This window comes from Pteronotus mesoamericanus, unplaced genomic scaffold, assembly GCF_021234165.1.
Source record: "Pteronotus mesoamericanus isolate MK-2021 breed Mesoamerican mustached bat unplaced genomic scaffold, CSHL_Meso_final contig_27, whole genome shotgun sequence".
Lineage (NCBI taxonomy): Eukaryota > Metazoa > Chordata > Mammalia > Chiroptera > Mormoopidae > Pteronotus > Pteronotus mesoamericanus.
In genome coordinates this window covers 8,475,109-8,499,452 of record NW_026555115.1, presented here as the reverse complement: position 1 = coordinate 8,499,452, position 24,344 = coordinate 8,475,109, and positions in this window count along the sequence as shown.

The window sequence follows — 24,344 nt, the reverse complement described above, 5'->3', positions numbered from 1 at the left end:
CAGGTCAAAGTACAGTTAGGAGCTACTGGGAAAAGTCATCTGCAGCCAGCAGCTGCAGAAGGAAGCTGGGGCAAGGGGAGCGCAGATCTGAGGAGCTCCTGGTGTCTCTTCCAGTCAGCAGAGTGCCCTGGCCACACAGAGGTCTCTGGACGAGGAAAAGTGTCCTCCCTGTCCTGAAGAGTTTGCGTGGACCTCCTCTCACTTCCAGCATTTCAGGGAGGGATCTGCAGGGTCTGGGCCCCAGGATAAAGCCCAGCACCCTACCTCTTTCCCTCTGATGCCCACACTCAGCAGCTGCCACACCTGGGCTGACAACAGTATCATTCTGAAGAGATGACAAGGGCCCTCGCAGGTACTGCCTGCTCTCCCATCAGATCTCCTATGCATGCAGCCAAGGGCAGGCCATCCCGGCTGGTTGGGAAAGCTCAGGGTACCCTGTGGCATGGGCTCTGGTCAGGGCTACATGTTCAGTAGCCTGCGAGAACATGTCTGACAGGTCCCCAACCTTCACCCAAGTCGGAGTCTGAATGAAACATTATCACAATTTAATTACCTTTCACAAACACAGCCTGAGAAACCCCACTTCTTGGGGGCCATGCCAACCTTGAATGGAGCCAGGGGTGAACGGAAACGGTGCTCCCCCAGGGGCCAGGGAGCATCCCTGAGGAGCTGCACACACTCTAATGAAGTTTAAAAAGTGACCCACAGGCCCTGAGCCCACATGGGGCCCAGCAGGCTCTCCCCAGCAGGACTGCAAACTCCAGCGCCAGGCACAGGTTGTGTTTAGACTGTCCCAAGGGGTGTTTTTCCCCCTCATTTTTTTCTTTCTTTTCTTTCCTTTAGTTTCTTTCTTCCTTTCTTTCTCTCTCTCTCTCTGTCTCTCTCTCTCTCTCTCTCTCTCTCTTTTTTTTAATAAAACGGGTGATAAAGGGTCCTGCCAGGAACCATTGTCTTCCAAAGTCCAAAGTGTTTGAAATTAATTTATCTGCTTAGGATGGTGTATAAATTTCTCATTACGAGTGTCAGTGATGAACAAGAAACCATTCCAAGCGATGTCTCGGGCCCTTGCCAAGCCGCGGGCCTGGGGTCCCTCGCAGAGCCGGTGCCCGCGACAAAGGGTTTCACACAGTCAGGAGCGTTAACTATGCATGCTTTCGCGTTGCCCGGGCTCAGCCAAATGCCCTGTGAGAACGCCACGTCCACACCGGTGTTATTATTCTGCACAGATGCCGGCTCGCTGTGTATTTCCAGCTTTGTGGAACATAATGCAGGATGTTGGGGGTTCTGTTGTTATTGGGCATGTGCTTTTTTCTTTATCCTCCCCACCCCTTCTTTCTGCTATCCACCCCCAAGTGGCTGCCACTAGGGGAAGTGGGGGACAGCAAGGGAAATTCTTGGAAGGGCTGGGCAAAGGTGGGGGAGGGGGTTAAATGAATTGAGTCTCTTTGAGGTGTGTGTTAGAGGGGAGGGTATGGAAACTAAAGAGAGGAAAGGGGAGGGGAGGGGAAGGTTAAGCCCTGGGAAAAAAATGGCACCCCTTGGCCCTTGTTGGGACAGACTGCCAGCTACACAGGGGCCGGTGGCAGGCAGAGAGAGCCACGGCCCGGCCAGGCTGCCAGCCATGCTCACGGCTGCCCTGCTCCCACCCCCAACACTCAGCGTCAGAGGGAGGGGTCCTCAAGGCACTCCTGCCATGTGTCACCTAATAACTCCTAAATGCAAATGTCAACCCAAGACTGCAAGAGCTGAAGAAGTCACGGGGCTGGGACACAAACCGAGGCCCCTGATGGGGAGGTGCGCTCAGCCTCCTGCTCCCTCAGCGCCCAAGCAGCATTCTCTCCCTCCCTCCAAAGTCCACGTGCCTCTGCTTGCTCCAGTCAGCCCTGTCTGTGGGCTTATGACTCTGGCTTCACACTCAGGAGCCTCCAGGAGGTCTTTTCCCTCTAAGACAAGAAGGCCCAGAGAGCTGCAGGGAGGCAGCCCCCAGGATCTCCAGCAGCGTCCCGGTTATGACTCAACAGAAGGTATTTTTCCAGGGTTTACTAGGGTGGGGACAAAGCTGAAAACTTATGGGGTAGAGCAGGAAGACTGGCCTGGGAATCAGGAGACCCAGTTGGAATCCTGCTTTTGTCTCCATCTCCTTTTGTGACCCAGGCCCAATCCCATACCTCTCTGAACCTTTATGCTCTCTTGGCTACATAAGAGACTGGGTTTGAGGGTCATCACATAGCCCATGTCTATGGGCTCCAAGAGGATGGAGAAAGGAGGCAGGCTGTACTGGCTATTGATGCCACTGACACTGTCTGTTGTCTCTACAGCCAGATAAGGGTTTGGGGTCTCTCGTTCGGGAGCCCTGTGGCTGATGCTGACTGCAGAGTCTACCCCAGATCCTGAGGTATGTCTGCCTCCTTCTTGACACAGAGTCCTCTTCCTTGGGGATCTGGCCAGAGGGCTGAGCATGCTCAGACTCCAGAGCCACCTCCAAGAACCACCAGTCTCAGCTGACACGCTCACTCCCAGGCTCTGTGTGCCTGGCCACTGAGGGCAGTGCCTCTTGGAATGGCTGTTTGGGATGCCTGGCAAGTCACTGGTCCTGGGCTGTGAGCCAGCCCACAGCCCCTGAGGAGGTGGCCTCATTAAAGGCATCATGGTCCAGTGGGCAGGGCATCAGACTGGACATCTGGATACTTGGGGCCTGGTCCAGCTTGCTGCTGCTTTGCTGGGTGACCTTAAGCAGATTACTTGGCCTCTCAGTGCCCCATCTGCCCCCTGCCTCCTCCCTGTCTGGCAAGGCTTCCTGGAGGGAATATTAATGGGGTGGTTCACAGAGGCCCGGATCCTGCAGCATCTCAGTTTAGCCTTTCCAGCCATGCCAAGGTCTGGCAGAGACACACAGGAACACTTCCTTGGGCTGCCACAGGCCTGGCGTTGGACGGAAAAGCTGTGAGGGGCCAAGGAGAAGGTCCATAGAATCTCAGACAGGAAGGACCATTAGGATCCCTCAGGACAATCTCTCCTTTTGCAGATGGGGAACTGAGGCCAGGACACACACAAAGGCCAGGTGGTAGCTTTGTGTAACTAAGAACCTGAGCATCCATCCTCCAGGCCTTTCTCTTTCTCCTCTGAGCTTTCTGCTCCAGTCTCTCCTTCCCAACACAGTCCCCAGGGTGATACTTTCATCACAAGGGTCGAACCTTGCCAATCCCTGCGTCATCCCCTTTCATGACCTCCTGTCTGCAGGTGGCCAAGCACCTAAGCAAGCATCCCAGAGCCCCTTCCCCTGCGGCCTCCTCCCTTGCCTTCCTCTAGCCATGCGCTACCCAGGCTCCAGCACCACCAAGGCATGGGCTCAGGCACTCTATGCTCATGCAGGACCCCAGGCCCTGCACATGCTCTTCCTGACCCTGGGGGTCTCCTCCACTCTCTCCTGGGTGAACTAATGGCCCTTCATGACTGCAGTGAAACTGCCCCTCTGCTTGACACCTGGACGGAGCTATCCCCAAGGACACAAGCTCCACTTTCCACTTGTAGCATGTAGGCCCATCTCTGCCAGAGCACTGCCTACCTGGGGCGCAGGGCTTTGCCATGCAGGACCTGCTTCTCAGCCATGTTGGGGCCACAGGGTAGGCCCAGGGCTTGGCACATAGTGAAAGCCAGAATCCCGACCCCATAAATCCCCTGCCCTCATCCCTTCCCCACTTTCACTCTTTCAGGTACTCTTAAACAAAGTGTTTAGAAGCTTTGTCCAAGGAGCTGTGACACACCAAGGTCTTCCTGCCACTCAAGGGCTGTACCACCCTCCCGTACTCCAGCCTGCAGGGCTAGTCTAGGCCTGTCCACCCCAATTCCTACTTTCTAGTTGTCTGGGCCACAGTCCACCATAATATACCTTCTCCTTATTGTGCCTTACCTCATTTAAGTAATATATACATATATAATTTATAATTATATGCATACTTCTGAAAGCAACATTGCAGCTCTGTTTCTAGCTGAGGAAACCAAAGCTCAGAGAGATTAAGTGGCTTGCCTGGGGCCACACAGCTGGGAGAAGCAGAGCTGGGACCTGAGCCCAGATCAGCAGGATTCACAGCTCATGCTCCTGCCCCCACCAACACCTGCTCTCCTCCCTCCCTGCCAAGGGAGCTGCTTAGAGGCATGGAGTCAGCTGAGTTGCTAAAGGCAATAAGGAATTTCTTGGGTAATCCTGTCCCCTTGGCTCTGGCATTTTTAACCAGTCTTCAGAGATCACCCCAAAGTGGAATTTCAGACATCATCATTGCCTAATGTTAACAAGATTTCTATCTGTATCTCTATCTCAGCAATGTACACAACACACTTGTGAGGGTTAACCCTCTTCCCATTTTTCTCCACTATAACATCAATTATTTTTCTGTGTTTTTAAATTAAGCTTTGCAAGGACTGAGGCTTAGGGGCAAGAGCCAGAAATGAAATGTTCTCCTCCGAGCGATCCATAGATTCAGTACAATCCCAATTAAAGTCCTATCAAGAGTTTTAAAAATTAGAAAGTGACAAGTTGGTTTGAAAATTTTTATGGAAATACAAGGCACTGGAAAAGCCAAAACAAGTTTGAAAAAGAACAAAATTAAAGGATTCACATTCCCTGATTTCAAGACTTACTATAAAGCTACCAAAATCGAGACAGTGTGTTAGTGGACCAGAAGATAGACTCGGATCAATGGAAGAGAACAGATAATTCAGAAATAGTAACACAGAGATGTGGTCAATTTGATTTATGACAAAGATTTAGGCAATTCAATCTTTTCAACAAATGGTATTGGGAGCAATTTGATGTTCCTACTCAAAGAGACAAATCTGGATTCTTATTTACACCTAATACAAAAATTAGCTCAAAATAGACCGTAAACCTACAAGTAAAAACTTAAACTCATAAAACTTCTAAATGAAAGCATAAGAAAAAGTCTTCGTGACCTCGGGTTAAACAGAGAATTCTTAGACATGGCACAAAAGTGGAATCCATAAAAGAAAAACACTTAAGACACTGGATTTCTTCTAAATTAAGAACTTCTGCTTTTGGAAAATCCCCCGGGCTCCGCGGCCTCAGCAGGAGCTAAGCCTCTGCCTTGACCCCTGGTGGAATGGGGCAGGGAGCCCAGTCAATCGCACGTGGTCAAGAGCAGCAGCGGAGGGCCAGAAAGACAGTGGGCATGTGCGGGCTGGGGCAGGCTGTGAACCCTTTCAGTGGCCAGGCTAATTAACCTTTAGTATGACACTGAACTCCTCTAACCTTCAGCTGTTTTATCTGTAAAATAGCTGCTCCTGGAAAAGCCACTTTGAGAAACAAATGAAATATGAAAGTACATGCTCAAAAGTTTTGACATACTTTTATTTTTCTTTCCTCTCTTCAGAGAGGATATAGACCAATTGAGGATACACAAGTCATTAATGTGAGCACACTAGAAAAGTTTCTGCTGAATAAATTACCCAGAGGGCAGCCCAGGAAGCCAGCTTGTAAACTAGCTCTCAGCTGTTTGATGCCCTCCTGCAAGAAGCCCTGAGCCAGCCCAAAGGTTGGAACCCAGATAGTTAAGGGGGACACAGGTGATTCGCCATCTCTCCAGGGCTGTTTATGGTTCTAGAAATCAAGAGCGAGAAATGTGTAAAGAAGTAGCAGAAAGAAGACAAAGGGAGAGGAGGGAGTGTGAGAAAGAGTAAAAGGAAGGAAGCAAAAGCATATTGTCAAACTGAGGTGGGAGGGTGGGGGGAATGGGAAGATGACCGTTATAGAGGGCGAGGTGATTGCAAAGAAGAATCTCAAAGAGAATAATCTGAACAGCTAATTGGTTCATCTCAAACCTGAATACTCACTCATTAGCTGTGGCTGCCTGGAGTGAGGCAGTGAGAGCTGGAGCCGTAAATCTCAACCCAGACTCGGCAGCAAGAGGGGCTGCCATTGACTAGCAGTCTGCCACAGGCGAGGAATGAGGAGTGGTGGCAGGTGCACCACACTTGTGCTGAGTTGGAGCAGGAACCCTCTAACGATAACGGGTTTATTCGATTCAGGTGCAAACAGCCCTCCTGACTCTCAGCAACAAAGTCTTTGTTTAGTTTAAAAATTAATATTAAAATGGCATATCAATTCTCATTCAATTACCTTTAGGTCGGGGAATTTTATATTTTAAGAAGTGTTTGATGTAGCCCTGGCCAGGTGGCTCATTTTGTTGGAGCATTGTTCTGTACACCAAAAGGATTTAGGTTCAATCCCCAGTAGGTGTGCACATACTTAGGTTGAGGGTTTGATCCTCAGCAGGGGTGCTTACAGAAGGCAGCCAATCAATACTACTCTCTCACATCAATGTTTCTCTCTCTCTCCTCCCCCCCTCCCCCATAAACATATCCTCTGGTGAGTATTAAAAAAATAGTGTTCAGTGCAAAACAGATACAAGAAAAACTTTTGGCCTTGGAGGGTAAATTATCCATTACATACTATGTCAGGTACATGGAATACTTCACCCTCCAAGCCTGCTGGAAGATGGGGTGCTACAGCTCAACGACTGAATAACTCGGGAACTCGTGCAAGGGTCTCAGGGGTAGGGAGTCTAGCAGTTTTGACAGTGACCAGGAGTATGGATTCGTGGAGAGGAGAGGAGAAGAAGCAAATTTACCCGTTATATTTCACTTATACTACACATTTAAAGGGCAGGGATCTCCTAGACATTTTCTATCAACTCAAAAAGCATGAATTGAGCTTGTTCTCTGTTTGGGGTCCGAGCCAGACACTGGGAATAACCAAATCTGGGGGTTTCCTGTCCTTCAGGAGCTCCCCAAAATAGGCCTGTAGGAAGGGGGCTTCCCACCCGGTCAGCCCATCCTGGGTCTGGTATCCTAAGTGTAATAAATCTCATCAGTTAAGTGTCTGTAAAAGTACCTAGAACCTGATCATGTCACTTCCCTGGTAATGCCTGTCAATTATTGCCTGTCACCACTTTATTATTAGAACAAAATCCAAGAGTTTATCAAAGCTGACAAGGCCTGAGGAATCTAGACTCTGTCCTCATTTCCCACCCAATCTCCTCCTCAATTTTAGCTCCAGTCAAACTGGGCCTTCCCTTGTTCCTCCAGCATTCCAATCTCTCTCCCACTTTTGGCACATCTCACTCCCTGACCCCCACCCCTGCACTTCTCTGGCACAACCGCTCATCTCAGCATCACTGCAGCTTTCTTAGGCAGACTTCCTGTGAGGCCCTCCCCACTTTACGAACACACCGTATTTTCAACTTCTTCTTAGTATTTAGCACAATCATAATTAGATATATAGTTGTGTAATAATACCCCTAATTTCTGTCTCATTTCCCAAATTAAAGGCTCCATAAATAGAGACCAGGCCTAGCTCCTACTCAGTGATAGCTTCAATACTCACACAGGCACAATATTGAGAAGGCACAATATTTGTGGAGTGAATGAATAGTAGAATACATACGTCTCTTTCATCAAGACTCTATGGAGGCCAGAGATGTGTTGTTTGAGCATGACAGGACCTTCACTGCAAAGTGAGGCAAGAGTTGCCTACAGAGCTGGCTCCAATCTGTCTGCGTACAATGAAAAGTCACTAAGTCTGGTGTAGACTTGGTCAGATTCTTCTTCTTCTTCAAGAATAATGGGAACCATCAGTCCCTAGACTCTGCGCTGGTTCAGATTTCCCTCCTCCTCATCTTCCCACATTCATTGATTAGTTTCCCTCCCTCCCGCCCTGTGTTAGAGCCATTATTCCTGTTCGCAGAGTCTCTATCTCTGAGGTTGTTCTCATTTCCCTTTTTTGGGTTTTTATCTTGAGTAGCTTTTCTTCCCCATCCTGCTCAGCACAGTGCACACTGCTTTGCCCTGCACCCGTGGTGGCTTTCTGTTTGCTCATCAGACTCACCTTTTACTTTGGAGGCTTTGAGTCAGTAGGTAGCTTGGGGCAAGGGCAGGGGATCAACTCCCTGACTGGGGTTTGTGTAGGAGGCCCTGAACCCCATGTCCTGCTAGCTCCCTGGAATGCCCAAACTGTGCTTCCCCCACAACCACTGAACACCCACTCTCCAGCGGCTCCTCCTTAAATGCAACATAGTGCAGTGGAAAGTGGGGGTTCTGAAGTTTGCGATTGAATCCTCCCTAAGCATTCTCTGGGTGACCACTTAACTGGGACTCAGTCACTCTATCTGTCAAAAAGAAGTTAAAAATAGCAGCCACTTCATGGTGAGGGGCAGTGGTAAGAAGGCCTAAAGGAAACATCTAGCTGCTCCTAACGCAGTGCTTGGCATACGACTGGTACTTCCTAAGTGGTAGTCCTTGCCCTTCCTTTGAAGATCCCGGTGATGTAGGCCTTACATTCTCAGGTGACAGGCCCAAGGGTTAAAGCACAACCCCATGGCCAACTGACTCCTAGCTGTGGGTGCTTTCAGGATGGCACACCTGTTAAGGACACAGGTAAAGTGGAGTGGGGGCTACCAAGATTACATGCATCAGGCCTCTTCAGAACCTCCAAGTATTGCAGGGAAACTGTATTGCAGTCTTGCCAAACAAGAACTCCTGCCAAGAGCCCAGGAGCATTGATGTTACCATGAAGATGGACCCGGGGTGAAAACAGAGACACTTTCCCGGATTTGCCCCACCTGGGCATGCCGCCGCTCTAACCAGAGATGTTCACAAGCTTGGACAGTCAGCAATCAGTGTCCTTGTACTGCTCCTGGGCACCACAGTGGGCATATCAAGTCACAGCACGTCCGCCTTATTTGCCAATCTATTGACCATGCCCCCTGGCCCTCAAGTCTCTATTCATTGGGTGGTAAACATGTTACCTAGCAACTGAGTGTCAATATCAACAAAGACTCTTGATGAAGCTGTTAATCTGGGCAAGACTGACAGAGGGCTGAGGTGTTCTGTGCTGGCTCCGCCACTCATTGTCTTGTACTTAGACTGGCCCATGAGCATATCGATACTAAAAAGACCCTACATCCCCCTCCACTATGAAAATTAAATGAAGTGTGCATCTCAGGCAGGGAAAAGGCACCAGCACTGGCCTGCCTGGTGATACTGTCTTCCTTTTTTCTCTCTTCCTCCCAGTGCCTTAGCCCACTGGTGGAGAGCTTCTCCTGAAGGCAGTGACTGCTATTAACTTTGGAAGACATGCCTGTCATTTGTCCTGTTCATGGGGCTCCAGATTCGATGAAGAGGGCATGGCTGGCTCTGAACTGAGCCCTGTACCAGGCTCAGGCCTCCATTGGCAATCTGCAATGGAATGAGGCTGAGCACGTGGCAGGCACTCTGAGGGGGCAACTGGCTCCTCCTCTCTGGAGCTCATTCTTCAGTGGAAACAGGCCATAACCAAAAGAAAGAGTCGTAATCTAATGCTATACATGTATCTGGGGGATGAGCATTTCAGAAGGTGGAGGGGCAAATAAAGTCCTAAGGAATATGTTTTGTATTTTGTATCTTTAAAGAGCTGCAGGAAGGTCCAGAGTATATCCATAGCTAATTGTTCAAGGCCTAGGGGCCATGGCAAGGAGGCAGAGTTCATTTAAGGCAGGGGGTGGAGGGGAACCAGTGGGGATTTTCCATTGTGTGGAAACTGGGTCTGACTTCCACTGTGGTCCCTGGGTGGAGAAGAGAATGCAGGGGCATGGCAAACAGGGAAATCATGTAGGGGGCTCTAGGAGAGACCAGGCGAGAGGTGCTGGATGATAGTAGTGCCATTATATCCTCAGAAGGCCCTATCTGAGGCTATTGGTGGAGGAGTGGAACCTAGCTTCAGGAGGTCACAGTGAGGGGCTGAGGGCTGAGCTCCAGGCTAGGCCTCAGCTCTTCCTCCCTTGGTCCCAGGAGAACACCTCACCTCTCCTGGCCTCAGTTCCTCATCTGCTAACAGCACTCCTCTTTGTCCTGTCTACTGTACAGAATGCTAGGAGAAAAAATGGGAGAGCCACTCACTTGTAGTGGGCAGAATTGTGTTCTAAGCCTGACTGTGCTTTTTACTAGCCGTGTGACCTTGGTCAAGCTATTTAACTTTCCTAAGCCTCAACTTTTCTTTGAAATGAGCTAATGGCCCTGGCTACTGTGACTCAGTTGGTTGAAACATCGCCCCATAGCCAAAGAGTTGCAAGTTCAATTCCTGGTCAGAGCACATAACTAGGTTTCAGGTTTGATGCCCAGTTAATGCTTAATTACTTTTTCAGCACATATTCTTGTGTGTGTGTGTGTGTGTGTGTGTGCACGCGCGCGCGCATGCTATGTATTGATATAGGTAAAACCTGGTCCTATTTCTCCCGGAGGCAAGAAGACTGGCTTGCCAAGAACAAGTACAGTCTAGGGGCCTTCCTTCAGGAAGCCCAGGCACCCCTGCTCTTGTCTGGGACAGCAATAGTGTGGGGGTCTTTGTAGAAAGGTGTTAGGCAGACCAAAGGGGGATAGGCTAAGCTTTAGAAACCCGGGTGCTAGGAAGCTCCTGCCCTGATTCGCTGGGTGACCCTGGGTGAGTTCTTCTTCCTTTGGGTCTTGGTTTCTGTACCTGGAAAATGAACAGACTGGAATGGATGGTCTTCAACACCCTTGCAGCCTTTGACTCTGCAGGGAGAAGGACCATCGCCTTGGGCCAGGGACAAGAGCTGGGCAGTGATAAGCTTGGGCTCATTGAGGATACATTGCAGGGTAGTCTTTCAAAGATTTCACAAATCCAGGTGTCCCTGCCAACAGCAGATTCCAGGAGCCTCAAGGATCCCTAAGGCAGCATTGACTACCTGAAAGATATCCCCTCACAGTTCTCTTTTAACTCTTCTGATTACTTAAAGGAAAAAGTGAAGCTCATGGGTTCCTGACACCTCTTAAATTCTTGCTGATGTCCATCTTAAATGAGCAGAGAGCAGCATCAGGGTGATGTCTTGAGAGGCAAGAATGCCTAAGTCGTTAATAATATCACTTGCATTGTATATGGGTGTATGTTACCTCCTACTATGGCAAGTGTGATTAGATTCCCATATCCAGTAAAGATGTAAAGTTTCTTTCAAAAGTACATTCATTTAATAATCAAAGTAAGCCAATTTTGAGCAGAAAAAAGTTGTGTTGAACCATATGAAATCACCAATAACTGACCACTCCTGGCCTGCAAAAAGTGACAATTTTGTATAGTTTGACCTAACATAAAGTACTGATGGTAACAACAGCAGCTAGCATTTCCTGAGGAATTACTACAGCCAGATACCACTCCTAGTGTCTCACCATCAAATGTCATTGACCTCTCGTGGGCTCACGTAATCCCCAGAGTTACTAGAGTGCTTGGGAAGCACTGCAATTAATTGTATACTAAATCATGGTGGCTTTGTGACCCTGGGCAGAGGCTGGTCTAGAACCTGCGGCCCTCTGTTGTCTGCGAGTCCACAGCCCATGATGCACCCACATGCATATTTCCTGAACAGAGAAGGGGCAATGGTCACAGCTGGGGATCAGGGATGCGGGACAGAATTATAACAACTCTCCCAGCTTTGAAGGAGAGAAACAAGGAGACAGGTGCATGTGATGACAGGACAAGTGTCCAGTCCCCACTGCAAAACCTATGGGGAGAGACATCAGCAAAGGCACAGTAGATGGGAAGGCTGTAGGGAGAATCCACTGCACCCTAAGCCCCTTGAAGGCCAGGGCTGAGCTGTATTCACCTGAGAAGGGCAGAAGGACCAGGAAACCAAAGAGGAGGAAGAGAAGTCAGGGCATGTCATTTTGCACAGGGTCAGGGAAGACATAAGATGCCAAGCAGGGGCAGGACTGGAGATGAGACTGGGGAGAAGAGGCACCAGGAGATAGGAGAGGGCTTCAAAGGGGGTTTCCCTTACAATTACAGGGCACATGTAACATTTCGGGGTTCTATCCCAGGTTACCCACCAGCCCACACAACTCTCTCTAACCTGCCCATGTGACAAAGATGGAAATAATGTCAGACAACTGGTGACAACCCTACCCAGAGGTGCTGACGCCATATATAGCAGGCACTGAAAAAGGGTCGACTGTCCCTGCCACCCTCTCCCGAAGGCCTCTGATCAGGCCGGATGGGGGCTCACAAGAGCTCAGTGACATCTGATGGTGAGACACACTGGGGTTGCAGGTGACAGACTTGGTGACTAAGATTTCTCAGTGGGCCACAGCAAAGGGCAGGTCTTGCAAAGTGGGTATCAAAGGATAAACGTAACCTTGGGTGTGAGATGCCAGAGGAAGGAGAAATCAGGTAAGTGATGATAACAAAAGTGGAGGTTGTGAGTTAGTTTGAATCCCAAGTCAAAGCTTCTCCTTTTGGTGTGTGTTACATTCCCTCCCAAGGGCAGATGGCAGGGAGGTGACCAGCATACACACCCATGGAAAACACAGACAAAACACTGAAAGCTACTATCCCCACAGTATGATTTCGAGATGAGACCTGGGTAGGGTGGGAGAAGATGCCTGCAGAGAAAACTGGGAAGTTGTAGTCCTTTGTGGCCTGGGCTGAAGCCGTAATCCATGGTAAATTGGGCTATGCTGGCCTAGCAACCCAAAGGGAAGGAAAGCAGGAGAGACCATTGTTATCCTCTAGAGAGGCAGGGGCAGCCTCATTTTCCTCCTCCATACAATAGGGCTAATATTACTGATCTTGGCCATGACTGTGAGGAGTCCACAAGCCAGGAATTAAATCCTCCTCATTCTCCCCCTTGCCCTGGGGTAAAGCAGGGTGGCTGTCCATTGTTGACGGAACGTAGAGGGATCTGGGAGGGCAAAGCCTACAAGAGCAGTCGTGTGGAGGTGCCCTAGGTCCTTGGAGCTCTAGGATGGGCTTGCCTGACTAGCTCTGGGCTCCTGTCCTGCTCCAAGGAGCCGGCTGAGCAGCGCAGGGCCAGCAGAGAGAAGAGAAGACAGCAGGGTCCAGGATGGCAGCTCTCCATCCTGACGACTGTTGTTTCCTTCACTGAGTCCCAGAAAGAGACAGAAAGGCACGCAAGAAGGGAGTGCTGGCTAGACAGACAGGAGGACGATGGACAAAGGGAGAGAGGGATGCCAGGATGGGAAGCTCAGAGGTGTCAGAAGGAAGGAGAGAGGAGGCAGGACACAGTGAGGAAGGCAGTGGGCAAAGTGCATTAAATGTACTTATGTTCATAATGCAGGGGGTGAGGGCTGTCATTCCTTCCTTCTTCCGCACCATGACCAGCCTGGGCTGGGAGAGCCTTGAAGGGAACACTGCAGGGGCCTGGAGCCACGCCCCAACTTTGCCCCCTCCCTTTGAGCAGAGAGGACCTGCAGCCACCACTCTGGTCTGGCTCAGGCCTATGTTCTCCCTCAGCCTGACCCCTGGAGCAAGGCCTGCACCTGCAAAACCCCGCCCCTGCAAAGCCCCAGTTGTGGCCCTGCTGTAGCCAGTCTCGGCCTTGGAGCCCAGGTTGCTTCCTTGTTGAGTCTGTTTGGGCCTCTATCCCACTCCTGCTCCTATCTGCCTGGGTCAGAAGCACCAAAGGGGCCTAGCCAGGCCCTGTCTGCCCTGTAGCCTATCCCCCCGCCAGCCCCCTACTCCCTGTCCTCTCCCCATTCCTTCCTTGGATGGCTGCCTAATTTTGGGACTTACTAATAGTATCTCCAGATATATATGTCATTAAATATGTACCCTTATATTGCTTTCCCTGGAGCATGGGTAAATGCTCAACAAATGTTAGCTATTAACTGCATTTATCCCGGTTTTTGTCTTTTCAGGGCTGCAGTTCACTCATCTCTAAAATGAGATCGGTGCAACATCAGGTACCTGCACCAAGCAGCACAGCCTCCTTTCCTGGGTTTTCTTGCCAAAACTACATACTCTGAACATGAGGAAACATGAGACAAATGCACATAGAGAGACATTTCTTCAAAATAACTCATCAGAAATACTCAAAAGTGTCAAGATCATAAAAGACAAGGAAAGGTAGATGGACTGTCCCTGATTGAAGGGTTATAAAGAGATGTAAATGCAAAATGCACAGTGAGATCCTGATTAGATCCCAGAACAGAAAAATGATGTTTTGGGGTAACTTGAAAAATTCGAATAAGGCTTGTAGATTAGTATTAGTGTCATCTCTGCCCATATCCTGGTTTTGACCCTTGTGCTGGGGTTTACAGGACATTAGTGTTAGAGGAGGCTGGGTGAAGGGTGTGCTGGAACTCTTCGGACTGTTTTTTGCAACATTTTTTAATATCAGAAATTATTTCAATAGAAAAGTTTAAACAATAAGATTAACGATAGTACCGATCTTAGAGGTTGTCAGGAATAAGTGTACCGCACTTAGAGCTGCACAGGGCGCCCAGCGGACAGCCACTACTCCCGTCCTGCCGACCACGGGCCTGGGCCGGCCACCCTCACAGATCCCTGCAGATCCCCCGCTGCCAGAGTCAGGAGAGTGCAGGGCCAGCTCCCTCCTTTCAGAGATTCATTCATCTGTCTCCCTACTGAGCAAACTTCTAGAAAGCATTGGAGATATGGCATATAGAAAAAGTGTATAGGTTCTAACTCTATTGTGTAGGATTTGGTGATCTTGAGACCAGAGTCAATCAGCCAACTTTAAGTAGAAAAGGTGCTCTGGGGGGTTTGACTGAAAAGCAGTGCATGTTGCAGGCACCTAACAGCACCTTCTGTCCACTGGCACTGGTCCGGGTTCCCAGCATGTTTTTACAGCAGGTTTGCACCTGGTCTGTACGGTGAGCTCCAGCAGATTCCTCAGCCCCTGTTTCACAGACTAAGCAATGGGGAGCTGAGAGCCGGAGTAGGCCAGGGGGCTCTTTCCACCCAGGCCAGGGCTCACCCACCAGGATGAGTTGTGGCGGTGGTGGTGCAGGAGGAGGCCGCTGTGCTTCTCACCCCCAGGGAGAGAGGTGGAGAGGAAAGAGCACAGGCATGGTGGCCAGACTGTGCTGTTTCATCAACTGCAAACCTCGCATTCCTCATTAGGAAAATGGGGCTGCAAAAACCTCCCTCCTGGATATTGATAAGCATCAGCCGTCATATTTGTGACATCATCGCAATGTCAGGCACACAGAGGACACTCTCTAAATGGGACTCTTTCTCTTACCCTTAGGTAGGATTCCCTGTAAAAGTAGCTAAGGCAAGCAGACTCCAGGTTCTGACCCACATTTATTCATTACTTCCTCATGTTAATACCCTCACAGCCCTGGACTATGACCAAATGACAATGCTTACGGTATTCAACAGTTATGTACACTTACTACGTCCAGACATTGGACCAAGGACTTCACACATAGGAACTCCCTGATTCTTCATAACAACCCTAAGAAGTGGGCACAGATAGTAAATGCTGAGGTTGCAGGCCAAACCTAGGAGGTGTGACTGTGCAGGTGTGACTGGTCTGCCCTCAACTGCTGCAGTGCCCACCTGTTGCCAGCAAGGGTAGCAGTGCCACCACTGTATGGCTTGAATTGTGACTCCCCAAAAAAGGATACTGTGCAGCCTTCACCCCTAGTGCCTCAGAAGGTGGGACTAAAACAGCAGGTTTGCAGATTTAGTCAATATGAGGTTATTAGGGTGGGGCCCTAATCCACTGTGACTGGTGTCCTAATTAAAGGGGCAAATTTGGACACAGAGATGAGCACACAGAAAGAACACCCTGTGAAGATGAAAGCAGAGATTAGCCTGATGCTTCTACAGGCCACAGAACATCAAATATCATGAACCAGCCACCAGAAGCTAGAAGAGAGGCACAGAACAGATTCTTCCTCACCGCCACCGGAAGGAACCAGCCCTGCCAACACCTTTATCTCAGACTTTTGGCCTCCAGAGTGGTGAGACATTACATTTCTGTTGTGTAAGGCACCCACTTCATGGTACTTTGTTATGACAACCCTAGCAAACTAAAGCAACCACTATCATTTTCCTATGGCATTTCCCAAAGCAATTCCCCATTCCTCCAGAAATGTTATAGAATTTCCGTTATATAGATTCACAGATTTTTGGTGTCCTAGACTAGTGATTGTTAACCAGAGATAACTTTGTCAATGTCTGGAGATATTTTAGATTGTCACACTGGGAGGGTAATACTGGCTTCTAGTGAGTAGAGGCCAGGGATGCTGCTCAATATCCAGCAATGCATGGGACAGCCCCCACCACAGATAGTTATTTGGCCCGAAACCTTAAGAGTGCCAAGATTAAAACCCTTTTGGCAATATTATGAGTACGTGGATCCTCTCCTCAGAAAAATATCCATCTGTTAACACATGCATTTACTCAACTCTCTCTCACACACACACACACACACATACACACACACACTCACAGAGACATATACACTCATTCTCACACACTCACATTCTCACACTCAAGCATTTTCACACATACTCCTATGTCACTCTGCATCTAGCCCCATGGGTGTATAGAGTCCCACGCATCCTAGGTTAAGAACCCTTATTGCTTGTTGCTTTGTAGGTAAGGAATGATATTAGCATAGTTAGAAGCCAAGATTTTCATCATAAACAAAAAAAAGATACAACTGTAAGATAATATAGGCAAGGTTAAAAATCATAGTCTAAAACTTGAATTGGGAATATTAATATGAACTCATGATGTACTTTCACTTTCATACAGAAAACACATATCACCTCGATCTGACCACCAAAAAGTTCTGTGAATAACATTAATCCAGAAGCAGTGAGCCTTACAGCTCCAGGCTGGGGTCTCCAATGAACCAGGGATCTTCGGAGAAATGGATGGTTCTGAGGCTGAGGTAAGAAAAAACATAAGATGAGATGAACCATCTTGGCATATCAGAAAGCCAATTTGTCCCAAATTTGTACAGCTGTACCAGGAGGTAACTCAAAATGTTTCTTTTTGGCCAATAATGGAAAAAGTTTATCACCAAAATAAAAAAGACTAAGATGGATTGAAATCAATCAAATATTGAGTTCATAACGTTAGCTTTATAAACTCATTTGGGGAATGCTAGAGAACCAACACATTATTTTGAAAAATTTGTAAAAATTATTATTTTAAAAAGGAAAAGCTCAAACATTTATCCTCCCTTTTCTATACAAACTTCAGTCCAAGAAAACCATTAATGAAGAAAAGAGATTTTATAGGATAGTTAATTTCACCTAGAAAATGAAGAAGGAATAATAGGATAGCACAACTTCGTTAAGCCCTAATGAAGTAATGGGCCTCTGCAGCTGTTAAAACCATGCGCTGAAGGGCCAGTGGGAAGTTTATAATGGGCAGGTCCAGGCAGCAGCACCTGAGCACACAGATTGGCTGTGACTTCACAGAGAGAGGATCAGACATGTGCCTCATTATGAGATCTAACAAGGAGCACGTGGCATTTCTTGGAGGTTATTGCAAAAAAAAAACAAAAAAAAAAAACAAATCTGATCAAGCTTCTGCATCTAACTACATATTCGTTGAAAATACAGATGATGGGGACCAGGTTAACCAAGAATATGGTGGTGAGTTCAGCAACTGGCCAGATCCAGAACATGGGAAGCTCTATGGACAAATGACCTGGGTTTTTTATTTTGGTTTTATTTTTTCAACAAATAAATGGCATTAAAAAAAAAAAGAGGGTGTGGGGGAACTGTATAGATTAAATAGATTTTGGAGACATATTACCCAAGAAAATATGCAGATCCTATCTGGTTTCTGATTTAATAAACAATCGTAAAAGTCATTTATGGGGCAATTGGGGAAATGTCAATAAATGGATATGAGACTATGTCAAGGACTTCTTGTTCTTATTTTCGTATTCTTAGGTTTGATAGTAATAGCATTGTGGATTTTTAAAGAGAGCCCTTATCTTTTAGAGATTCAGGCTGAAGTCTGTATGGATAAAATGTCCCAACAGAGAATAGAGGCTGGGGTTGGCCACAACAGACCATTGTTAATGCTGTGTGGATGATCCAGAGAGGGCTATCATACTGCTCTCTCTACTGTCAAGTATGTTTGAAAATTTTATAATAAACCATTTTGAACAAGGGCCACTGGGCTACGCATACTCCTGAGCACTGGGGTCCAGCTCTGCCAGTGTCCTCATTCACTCTTGTTGGAGTCTCCTTGGTCACACAAGGCTGCCTGGGATACCACATCCTCAGCCTAGGGTGGATGATGGGGGAGGGGGTCTGTCAGGAAGCCTTTCTGGAAGAGGTGGCACTTGACCTGAGTCCTAAAGTGAGTGTTCTCCATTGGGAGGCGATAAGAGGACCTCAGGCAGGAAGCCCATAACAGACCCCAAGAGAGACAAAGGTACACACAAGAGATGCTCAGAGAGGTGGAGACGCATTGCGCACACACCTGGGAAGTGGAGTCGATGCACCCTGAGGAAGGACTGATGTGGCTATGGAAGAACAGGAGTTGGAGGAGGCCCCTAGGGCGCCAGGGAGGAAGATGGATGCTGGAGGTACTCCTTGTTGGGGTGGGGCCCATGTAGGGAGAACGAGCAGGGTCATAGGAGGTAACCCAGAGGTTAGTGCAGAGAGGTGGGATTGGAGCCCAGCCTCCCAACAAATTGTCCTAGACTCTTTCCACCACCACGCTCGGCCTCTCCTTGTCACAGAGTGTAACTGTTTGTCTACATTGAAGAGTCTTTTTTCATTCCTGAAGATGCTGAATGAAAAAAGCATGATGTAGAGATGTGTGAGGGAAACTGAAAGAGTTCATCAGGAGACTCAGGAAGATGACATGTGTCTTCCAGGTTAAATTAGAGGTAACCAAGTATCTCCTGTGGGGCAGATATTTAAAAATAAAATAGGACAATCATGAAAAAAGGGCCATTCTAATAGGTGTGTAGCTGTGTTGTGTGGTTTAAATACACATTTCCTTAATGACTTGAAATTGAACATCTTTTAGTGTGCTGATTTGCCACTCATATATCTTCTTTGGTGAGATGTTTGTTCAGATATTGCTCATTTTAAGAGGGGTCATTTGTTTTCATATTCCTGATCTCAGGGGGAACAACACTCAGTCTTTCTCCATTAGGTAGTATGTTAGCCATGGGTTTTCGGTAGACTCCTTTTGTCAGATTGAGGACATTCCCGCCTATTCCTAGTATGCAGAGAGTCTTTAACACAAACAGATGTTGGATTTTGTCACATGCATTTTCTGTATCTGTTGAGGTGATCATATAATTTTTCTTGTTCAGTCAGTTAATGTGAATTTCATTGATAGAATTTTCTAATGTTAATCTACTTCGCCTTCCTGTGATAAACCCCATTTGGTGATGATATCTTTTTTATATATTGTTGGATTCAATTTCATTAAAAATTTTTTTAAATTTTGTATTTAAGTCATGAAGGATAGGTCTGAAGTCTTCCTGTAAGGTCTCTGCTTTTGATTTCAACCTTGGTCTCATAGAATGAATTGAAAAATATTCCTTCTGTAATTTTCTGGAAGAGTTTGTATAGAATTGGTATTATTTGTTCCTTAAATTCCAGTCATTACTCACTTATTAATCACTGCCACTATCACCATAATTTTTACCATGTCAGTATTCTCTATCCATGGCTGCTTTTTAAAAATTCCAATACAGGTATTTTATTAGAAAACTTTATATCCCCACCATAAATAGAAGCCAGTGGCATTTGCACCCCCTGCCCTTAGAGTTTAAGAGCATCTCAGTTAGTCACCTTACCCAAGACCCAAGATCCCTGGGACGGACCCACAGTTGAGGCCCCTTTTCTAGCTTTCTATGCCCAAATTCAAGTGTGCCAAGGGGGGGACAACAGGATGGAGAAATGTCATCCAGAAATAGCTCCCATCCACTGATTGTGGTGGCACTTACACAGAGGGAAGGGAGGGCTATTGAGACAGAAGTTGTGTGCTGCTATAATTAACCTATGTATGCAAGCCATAGGTTTAGTAAACACTGACCTAGTCCAACATCTTCATTCCCTAGAGGAGGAGGCTGAGACTGAGCATGGGAAAGCCACCTGCTGAAAATCACACAAGGAATTACTGGTTGAGCAGGGGTTAGAACCCTGTCACCTAAGTCCTGTCCAGAGCTTTTTGCACTGATTATTCTATTTGTCCCTTTTATCCCTTCTTGCCCTGCTCTATACCCCAGGGTAGTGCTCTCCATCGAACACTTACCCCGGGCTCCTTGCATCTGGCTCCAAGCTGGATTCCCTATGGGGAGTCCTGGTAGGAGACTGGGCAATGGAAGAAAATGAGGCCAAGGGATCCTGCTCACTTTCTTTTATCATGCCCCTGCGAACTCTGGCTTCTCCCATACCTCCAGCTTTGAACCTGGTTCCTGTAGCTCTGCTTTCTTCCCTGTTCCTTTGGGCCTGGGGGTGATAATAGCTCTCATGGTGGTCAGTCCTGGGGTGCTTTATATCCCTCTTAGCTCCTTGAGCTTGATAGCATCTCTGCAAATAGTCCCTTCACTTACAAGTCTCTTCACAAATCTCAGCCAATTGTTTCTAGCTTGACACATATGGGAGTGCCTTCCCTGTCCCTCCCTCACCAACTTTTCCCATCCTTAAAGCCTCAGACCCAAGAAAAGACACCTGAATCCCTACTCACAAATCTTGAGCTTGAATGCACACAGCACCTCTTGTTGGTGCCATTTGCCTCTAAATGAAGGTGTGGCCCATTCGCACATGGTGATTTTGTAGATGCTTTTTGGATAAAGACCTTGCCTCTATATCCCCCAGGCCCAGCCCACCCAAATTAACTGACCTGACAGATGCAGGGGGTCAAGTGGCATTGAGGGCAATGGGGCTCTAGTGGCTGGAGCTGAGGGAAAGGCAGCATTGCCCTCAAGGTGATTCCTTCATGTTAGAAGTGAAGCTAACAATTTAGAATGACAATTCTAAAACCAGCCCACTGGGACTTCTGCCAACACACCAGGTTCCAAGAATAAGAAGTCCTGTGCTGGCCATGGCACAAACACATCCAAATCAAATAACCAGTGGTCCATAGTGCCCAGATGTGAACTTCTATCTTAAAAGGGATTCTCGATCTTGATAAGAGAAACAGATAGGCACACACAATGCACAGCCAGAGCCTAGATTTCAGTTTAGCCAATGTATAATAATAATACTTGCATGAAGAACATCAGAGAAAATAAAGAAAAATAAAGAGCAGACAGAGGGCTTGCTGGATATACTTATTTATTTTAAGGCCCAGGATTTGTCCCCTGGGATGAAGTGTGCCAGCAGGCATCTCCACGGTGGAGGACCAGAGGTAGAGCATGGCGACCTGCACTTACACCCCCTCACAGGGCACAGACTGGGAAGCTGCGTGGAAATCGCCACAGGCAGCATACTCTCCTGTGCATCACAACTGCTGTACAGACCTGGCTGACAGGTAGGAATGTTTCTGGGAGTCCAGCTAGGTCTGTGAGCCCAGGAACAGCATGTTACATATACACTCTTCCTGCAGGGAGTCACCAGGCAGGCATTTGTTTACCTAACACCAGCTTGAGGAGATTCTGAACAAGTAAGAAGGGAAGGGAACCAATATTTACAGAACTCTTGGTGGCCATGGGCCTGGCCCTGCACCAGGGGCTTAACATCTTTGTTACTTTCACCCTGAGTCCTTAGGTTCTGGCCAAGGATGCTGTAAACAATGATGATGATGGTGGGATCTCTCACTATACTTTTTAAGGGCTTTCATGTAGCATATTTGTACCTTACTTGGCATTCATGAGAATCCCTGCTGTAGGAATGGCAGCTACTGTGGTTGCCCCTTTTCTTGATGAGAAAACAGAGGCCCAGGGGATGAAGAGATCTGCCTACAAAGACTTAAATGTTCAGAGCCAGAGCCAGAGCCATGACACTTGACTCCACATCTGTTGTTCCTATCACTATATTCAGGATTTTAAAGATCTTCAGCGCCCAGTGCTAGAAAAGGCTCGCAGCCCTTGGTGGAATGACTTGACGCTTGGCTGATCTTAAGAAGCAGGGCAGAGCATCTGGGGGTCGAAGACAGAGAGCTCTGGTTTCACTGAGAATCATCGTGCCGGGCACTGAGCTTGGTCATCACAGCCAGAAGCCAGAAGGCGGGCAGCTGGGGGGAGGGAAAGGAAAGGTTGCTACTCCCCAGGCACTTCCCCACCCCCAGGCTCTTCCCCCAGGGCCAGCCCCTGAAAGCTGCACAGTAGTGATGAGCGGGGTGGGGTGGGGACTCCTGGTGACACAGTGCGGCCCTGCAGCTTTTACTTCCTGGGCATTGGTGTGTAATTTCACGTGAGATGATCCACTTTCACATGAGATCACAGCTCTGGGAGCATGAGTACAGCCTGGGGGTTGGGTACTATCATGTCCTCAGCATGAGACGACTGATGCCCCCACTTCCTGTGGTGAGAATCAGATGTCACAATCACTGTGAAGTATTAGCTCTATGCCTGGTGCATGGACATTGCAGAGAATTTTAGCTCCTTCTCCAGCCCATCCTTTGGGCCCCCACAGAGTGCTCTTAGAGAAGAGCCCCTCCCTTCCTGATACTGTCATCAGGGCCACACCCCTCAAGACAGCCTTCTCAACACATCCTTCAGTCAGTGCTCTTGGAGGGGGTTGGTCCAGACCAAGCCCAGGGAATGGGAGAGGACATTTCCCAAGTCCTCAGGGTTCCTGGACACCGTGGCTCCTTGCCCAAGCCAGGCCCTGAGCAGGAGGGCAAGGGGAAGGCATGGAGAGGGCAAAGCTCCAGAAGGGAGCAGTCAGCCAGGGCCTCATTCAGGGCTCCAGCTGGGCCTGCTCAGTTCCTGGCCTTGCTAAAGCCACCTGGCCAGGAAGAAAACCTGTCCTGCGAGGTAAGAGGGCCTGAGGAGGAAGGAAGCCCACAGAACAAGGAAGTCATTGAGAACTGAAGCCAAACACCAAAATAAAGTAGTCAGCTAGGGAAGAAAGCAGGTCACAGGCTAAGCAGCAGGGGCCTGCATACGCCTCATCACATGTGCTCACACATACCACACACTCACCCCCCCACCTGCCATTTCTCAGGCTTTGGCCGAGACGAGGGTCAGATGGGAGACACGGATATCAGAAGGCCTCCTCAGAGCCAGTCACTGGGGCTTGGCTTGAAGGGTACATGGGGCAGAGTCAGGGACAGAGGAGAAGAGGGAGCACCAGGCTAGTTGGAGGGTAACCAGATCCCAAAGCCATAGATGAAAGAGAGGGAAGGCCATAGGGAGAGAGGAGGCCAATTTGGGCTTTCCAAAGACCACCCAGAGAGCAAGCTTCCTTGCTCAACCTTCTCCTCTGTAGGTAACAGGAGGTATGAGAGCTCAGTGTGTCAAAGGTCACAGAAGTGGCTTTCACCTCCTGTCAGCCAGCATGGTCCAGGGGCTTCATGCTTATCCCGTCACATAGTGTTTACCATTCTGTCCCCTCGGCACACAGAGTCCAGGCAGGCTTTCCTGCAGAATAAATGAGTGCACTGGGATTTGATCCAGAACTGCCTTCAGAGACCTTGTCTTTCCCACCATCCTTGCTTTGGGAATCTATACATGGCTCTGGAGACCTAATGTCAATGGACCAGGTGACACTGTACAAACACCCATGGACCCAATGGACAGGTGTTTATTGAGCAGTTTCTATGAATAAAGTTGGGGCTGGGACTGTAGGAGGAAGAAATCAGGAAAAGAATGCCCCGGCCAGTGTTCATACGCTGCTATGTGGAAAAATGAGGCAGGTCATGTACAAAGGGCAGAGAGAGCAGCAGCGGGTCATCCACAAGAGCTCAGTGTGTGGCCCAAAGGGGCTTGAGCACTGGGAACTGCGTGTGAGACCTGCAGGAAATGGGTTTGCTCCTTGAGTATCTTGGTTTTCTCTCTATTCTATTTTGTGATTCTAACAGCAGAAAAACCTGGGCTCCTTTCAAGTAGGTGCCAAAGTGCCCCACCTGACCCTTGGCTGCTGAGACCTCTGGAACATGCCCCTCCGCTCCTCCTGGGCCAAGTCTCTGCTGCCATTTGGTGACCCACAACCAGGGTTTTTCTAAACCCTGTGGCTACCTCCTAATTCCAGAGCCTGGCTCTACCCTGCCCCTACCCCACCTTCTGGAATTTTAAACCCCAGAATACAAATGGAGGTAGGATGCTGGCCCCAACCCCCATTGCCCAGCTTCCTCCTAATCCCAGCCACATACCTGGCAACTGCTGTTTTGAGAGAACCAAGAGGCAGCATAGAAAGAACAAGAGTCTCGGGTCAGTCCTGGGCCAAATATATCTAGGCTCTGCTACTGTCAGCTAATCACTTACCCTCTCCAAACCTCAGTTTCCTCATCTTAAAGATAAGGACAGAAGTTCCTGCCTTTTAGGATCATTGGAAGAAGATTAGGATGATAACAAGATGGGGAGCTGGAGATGTCAAAGGTGTTTTTTAGTAAATAGGGCCATTGTTTTCACAAA